The 6,863-nt window shown below is 40.9% G+C and overlaps 1 pseudogene; it reads right to left on the reverse strand.

Annotated features, from left to right (window-relative positions):
* Positions 1 to 1,836: 1,836 nt before the first annotated feature.
* Positions 1,837 to 2,502, reverse strand: LOC103214700 (calmodulin-alpha-like; annotated as a pseudogene).
* Positions 2,503 to 6,863: the final 4,361 nt, after the last annotated feature.

The raw sequence follows: 6,863 nt of genomic DNA on the forward strand, positions 1-6,863 counted from the left end.
ATGACACTATTACATACTCAACACAATGGCTAAATGGAAAAAGACAATACTGACTATTAGTCAGGATATGAAAAAACCAGAATGTTTACGCACTGCCATTGTGAATATAAATTGGTACAATGTGGAAAGTTAGTGATATCTATCTAATGCTACTATACATATCCCATGACTTGCCAATTACAGACTTAAGTAGGTGTTCAAGATAAATGCACAGCTATGTTTGACAAAAGATATACACAAGAATATTCATAGCAGCACTATGAGACTAGTCCGAATTGGAAGCTACTTAACTCTCCATCAACGGTGGAATGGGCCAGGTGTGGTGGTCCATGCTCGTCATCCCAGCACTTTGGGAGGCTGAGGCTGGAAGGCTGCTTGAACCCAGAAGTTTGATACCAGCCTGGGCAACATAGGGAGCCCTGGTCTCTACAAAAACATTTAAAAAATTGGCCAGGCATAGCGACGTGTTCCTGTTGTCCTGGCTACTCAGGAGGCCGAGGCAGGAGGACTGCATAAGCCCAGTGTGAGGTTACAGTGAGCTGTGATCACACCACTGCACTCAAGCCAGGGCAACAGAGCGATACCCTATCTCAAAAAACCACCACACACACACACACACACACACACACACACACGCCAGTAGAATGGACAAAGAAATTATGGTATAGTCACATTGCTGTACACAAAACTATGTCCACCAAGAATAAAGGCCAGGTGCAGTGCCTCACACTGGAATCCCAGCACTTTGGGAGGCTAAGGTGGAAGGATGGCTTGAGGCCAGGAATTTGAACCAGCTTGCTTAACATAGTGAGATTCTGACTCTGGAAAAGTTTAAAAAAAAAAAAAAAATTAGGCTGGGCACAGTGGCTCATGCCTGTAATCCCAGCACTTTGGGAGACCAAGGCGGGCAAATCACCTGAAGTCGAGAGTTCGAGACCAGCCTAGCCAACATGGTTAAACTCTGTCTCTACTAAAAAAAAAAAAAAAAAAAAAGTTAGCTAGACACAGTGGTGAGCACCTGTAATCCCAGCTACTTGGGAGACTGAGGCATGAATCTGGGAGACAGAGGTTTCAGTGAGCCAAGATTGTGCCACTGCACTCCAGCCTGGGCAACAGAGCAAGACTCCATATCAAAAAAAAAAATTAGGTGAGTTTAATGGCACACACCTGTAGCCCCAGCTACTTGGGAGGCTGAGGAAGGAGGACTGCTTGAGCCTAGGAGTTTGAGGTTGTAGTGAGCCATGATCACACCACTGTACTCCAGCCTGGGCAACAGAGCAAGACACTATCTCAAAACAACAACAACAACAATAACAAAAAAAACCACGAATGAACAACCTGTAACTACATACAATACTGTGGGTGAATCTCACAAGTGTACAAGCATAATGTCAAGTGAAAGAATCTAGCCACAGAATAACGCATACTGTGTGAGTCCATTTACATAAAGTTCAAAAATAAGCCAAACTGATCTATGGGGTTAGGAATGAAGATAGCAGATACCCAAAGGGGTGTAAGAGCAAAAAGAGGCATAAGAGAGAGCTTCTGATAACACTTGGTCTCTTGATACGAGTCCCATTACATGGGTGTGTTCAATTTGTGAAAATTTACCAATTTTACTATTATTATTTGTGCACTTTTCTGTGTATGTTTTACACAAGTTTTAAAAATAAATGTGTTTTTATTTAGTAATCAAGATTGTTAATTGGTGGAATAAGATACAACTGGTCTCAAAATTCAGCCACATAATGCATCATTATTATTATTATTATTATTATTATTATTATTATTAGAGACAGAGTATCACCTGTCACCCAGGCTGGAGTGCAGTGTGTAATCTCGGCTCACTGAAACCTCCACTTCCAGGGTTCAAGTGATTCTCCTGCCTCAGCCTCCCAAGTAGCTGGGACCACAGGCAAGTGCTACCATGCCCGGCTAATTTGTGTATTTTTAGTAGAGACGAGCTTTCACCATGTTGGCTAGACTGGTCTCGAACTCCTGACTTCAAGTGATCTGCCCACCTCGGCCTCCCAAAGTGCTGGGATTACAGGTGTGAGCCACTGTGCCCAGCCTATGCAAACTCTTCATAGTTTACTTGACCATCACCATCAATATCTGCTTCCCTGATCATTTTTTCATCAGCCTCTTCATCTGTTAACTTCTCTCCAAGGTTCATCATCGCATGGTGAAGTTCTGCTGCACTAGTTAACCATTGCCATCCTTATCAAACACAGAGAATGCTTCTCTCATTTCTTCTTCACTGCCTGCATCTTTCATTTTTCTTGCCATTATTGTCAGAAATTCAGGGAAGCCACTGTGCCATTACTATCAGTATCTACTTCATAAATCATGTCCTGTAACTCTGCTTCTGGGGGACTGCCTAAGAGGCCTCATTTCTGTTCCCAGTTCCTTTGCTGTTATAATTCCATCACCATCTTTGTCAAATAGTAAATAAACTTATTTGAATTCTACAATCTGCTCTTCAGTCAGTTGGTCAGCCATGCTGAAAGCGCTACCGGTTTCCGAGACGCGACTGCACGGCCGCTCGGCTCACTCGCTCCACTCGGATTCCCATCTGCTTTAAAGATCAGATAATCTCAATGCTCTTAATTCCAGACCATAGAAAGAAAGAAAACTATAGATCGACATCACTTATGAATATCAGTGCAGAACTCTTAAATTTAACTATAGCAAACAGAATCCAACAGCGCATTAAAAAATAACACATTGGCCAGGCCCGGTGGCTCATACCTGTAATCCCAGCACTTTGGGAGGCTGAGGCGGGTGATCACCTGAGGTCAGGAGCTCGAGACCAGACTGGTCAATATGCCGAAACCCCGTTTCTATTAAAAATACAAAAATTAGCCAGGCGTGGTGGCAGGCACCTGTAATCCCAGCTACTTGGGAGACTAAGGCACTAGAATTGCCTGAACCCGGAGATGGAGGCTGGAGTGAGCCGAGATCGCGCTACTGCACTCCAGCCTGGGCAACACAGAGAGACTCCATCTCAAAACAAAAACAAAAACAAAAACAAAAACAAAAACAAAACAACACAACAAAAACAAATTTGTACAAATGATGATAGCAAAGACCTTGTACAACATGTGTTAAATTTCTTTTACAAAATTATTTATTTGCCTTTTCTTTGTAACTTATCTGTAAAAGGTTTCTCTCTCTACTGTTAAAAAAAAAAAAAAAAAAAAGCACAACCAAATGCGTGAATAGTAATTAGGACTTAATTCTTCCATGTGTTCTTCCCCTATCTCACTGTCAATGTCCTGAAACCCCATTTTAGAAAATTGAGGCCAGGAGTGGTGGCTCACATCTGTAATTCTAGCACTTTGGGAAGCCGAGGCAGAAGGATTACCTAAGGTCAGGAGTTCGAGACCAGCCTGGTCCACACGGTGAAACCCGGTCTCTACTAAAAATATAAAAATTAGCAGGGCGTAGTGGCACACGTCTGTAATCCCAGCTACTCGGGAGGCTGAGACAGGAGAATCGCTTGAACCCAGGAGGCAGTGGTTACAGTGAGTTGAGATAGCCCCATTGCACTCCAGCCTGGGCAATAGATTAAGACTGTCTCAAAAACAAACAAACAAACACCACAAAAAAATATGTACTTAAAAGTGGCACTATCGCAAAATGGGTATATTATTCAGGTACTCGTATACTTTGAGACAGAGTCTCGTTCTGTCACCTAGGCTGGAGTGCAGTGGCATGCTCTCAGCTCACTGCAACTTCTGCCTCCCAGGTTCAAGCAATTCTCCTGCCTCAGCCTCCCAAGTAGCTGGGACTACAGGTGCCTGCCACTACGCCTGGCTAATATATATATATTTTTGTGCATGTGTGTTTTCTTTTTTTTATTTATTTAAGTTCTAGGGTACGTGTGCACAATATGCAGGTTTGTTACATATGTATACACGTGCCATGTTGGTGTGCTACACCCGTTAACTTGTCATTTACATTAGGTATATCTCCTAATGCTATCCCTCTCCCCTCCCCCAACCCTACAATAGGCCCCATTGTGTGATGTTCCCCATCCTGTGTCCAAGTGTTCTCATTGTTCAGTTCTCACCTGTAAGTGAGAACATGCATTGTTTGGTTTTCTCTCCTGGTGATAGTTTGCTCAGAATGATGGTTTCCAGCTTCAACCATGTCCTTACAAAGGACATGAACTCATCCTTTTTTATGGCTGCATAGTATTCCATGGTATATATGTGCCACGTTTTCTTAATCCAGTCTATCATTGATGGACATTTGGGTTGGTTCCAAGTCTTTACTATTGTGAATAGTGCCTCAGTAAACATACATGTGCATGTGTCTTTATAGCAGCATGATTTATAATCCTTTGTGTATATACCCAGTAATGGGATGGCTGGGTCAAATGGTACTTCTAGTTCTAGATCCTTGAGGAATTACCACACAGTCTTCCATAATGGTTGAACTAGTTTACACTCCCACCAACAGTGTAAAAGTGTTCCTATTTCTCCACATCCTCTCCAGCACCTGTTGTTTCCTGACTTTTTAACAATCACCATTCTAACTGGTGTGAGGTAGTATCTCATTGTGGTTTTGATTTGCATTTCTCTGATGACCAGTGATGATGAGCATTTTTTCATGTGTCTGTTGGCTGTATGAATGTCTTCTTTTGAGAAGTGTCTGTTCATATCTTTTGCTCACTTTTTGATAGGGTTGATTTTTTCTTGTAAATTTGCTTAAGTTCTTTGTAGATTCTGGATATTAGCCCTTTGTCAGATGGGTAGATTGTAAAAATGTTCTCCCATTCTGTAGGTTGCCTGTTCACTCTGATGATAGTTTCTTTTGCTGTGCAGAAGCTATTTAGTTTAATTAGATCCCATTTGTCTATTTTGGCTTTTGTTGTCATTGCTTTTGGTGTTTTAGTCATGAAGTCCTTGCTGATGCCTATGTCCTGAATGGTATTGCCTAGGTTTTCTTCTAGGGTTTTTATGGTTTTAGGTCTAACATTTAAGTCTTTAATCCATCTTGAATTAATATTTTGATAAGGTATAAGGAAGGGATCCAGTTTCAGCTTTCTACATATGGCTAGCCAGTTTTCCCAGCACCATTTATTAAATAGGGAATCCTTTCCCCATTTCTTGTTTTTGTCAGGTTTGTCAAAGATCAGATGGTTGAAGATGTGTGGTATTATTTCTGAGAACTCTGTTCTGTTCCATTGGTCTGTATCTCTGTTTTGGTACCAGTACCACACTGTTTTGGTTACTGTAGCTTTCTAGTATAGTTTGAAGTCAGGTAGCATGATGACTCCAGTTTTGTTCTTTTTGCTTAGGATTGTCTTGGCAATGCAGGCTCTTTTTTGGTTCCATATGAACTTTAAAGTAGTTTTTTCCAATTCTGTGAAGAAAGTCATTGGTAGTTTGATGGGGATGGCATTGAATCTATAAATTACCTTGGGCAGTATGGCCATTTTCACGATATTGATTCTTCCTATCCATGAGCATGGACTGTTCTTCCATTTGTTTGTGTCCTCTTTTATTTCATTGAGCAGTGGTTTGTAGTTCTCCTTGAAGAGGTCTTTCACATCCCTTGTAAGCTGGATTCCTAGGTATTTTATTCTCTTTGAATGGGAGTTCACTCATGAATTGGCTCTCTGTTTATCTATTATTGGTGTATAGGAACGCTTGTGATTTTTGCACATTGATTTTGTATCCTGAGACTTTGCTGAAGTTGCCTATCAGCTTAAGGAGATTTTGGGCTGAGATGATGGGGTTTTCTAAATATACAATCATGTCATCTGCAAACAGGGACAATTTGACTTCCTCTTTTCCTAATTGAATACCCTTTCTTTCTTTCTCCTGCCTGATTGCCCTGGCCAGAACTTCCAACACTGTGTTGAATAGGAGTGGTGAGAGAGGGCATCCCTGTCTTGTGCTAGTTTTCAAAGGGAATGCTTCCAGTTTTTGTCCATTCAGTATGATATTGGCTGTGGGTTTGTCATAAATAGCTCTTATTATTTTGAGATACATCCCATCAATACCTAGTTTATTGAGAGTTTTTAGCATGAAGGGTTGTTGAATTTTGTTGAAAGCCTTTTCTGCATCTATTGTGATAATCATCTGGTTTTTGTCTTTGGTTCTGTTTAGATGATAGGTTATGTTTATTGATTTGTATATGTTGAACCTTCCTTGCATCCCAGGGATGAAGCCAACTTGATCGTGGTGGATAAGCTTTTTGATGTGCTGCTGGATTCGGTTTGCCAGTATTTTATTGAGGATTTTTGCATCGATATTCATCAGGGATATTGGTCTAAAATTCTCTTTTTTTAATTGTGTCTCTGCCAGGCTTTGGTATCAGGATGATGCTGGCCTCATAAAATGACTTAGGGAGGATTCCCTCTTTTTCCATTGATTGGAATAGTTTCAGAAGGAATGGTACCAGCTCCTCTTTTACCTCTAGTAGAATTCAGCTGTGAATCCGTCTGGTCCTGGCCTTTTTTTGGTTGGTAGGCTATTAATTATTGTCTCAATTTCAGAGCCTGTTATTGGTCTATTCAGGGATTCAACTTCTTCCTGGTTTAGTCTTGGAAGGGTGTATGTGTACAGGAATTTATCCCTTTCTTCTAGATTTTCTAGTTTATTTGCGTAGAGGTGTTTATAGTGTTCTCTGATGGTAGTTTGTACTTCTGTGGGATCGGTGGTAATATCCCATTTATCATTTTTTATTGCATCTATTTGATTCTTCTCTCTTTTCTTCTTTATTAGTCTTGCTAGCAGTCTATCAATTTTGTTGATCTTTTCAAAAAACCAGCTCCTGGATTCGTTGATTTTTTGAAGGGTTTGTTGTGTCTCTATGTCCTTCAGTTCTGCTCTGATCTTAGTTATTTC

This window comes from Chlorocebus sabaeus, chromosome 3 (genome assembly GCF_047675955.1).
Source record: "Chlorocebus sabaeus isolate Y175 chromosome 3, mChlSab1.0.hap1, whole genome shotgun sequence".
NCBI lineage: Eukaryota > Metazoa > Chordata > Mammalia > Primates > Cercopithecidae > Chlorocebus > Chlorocebus sabaeus.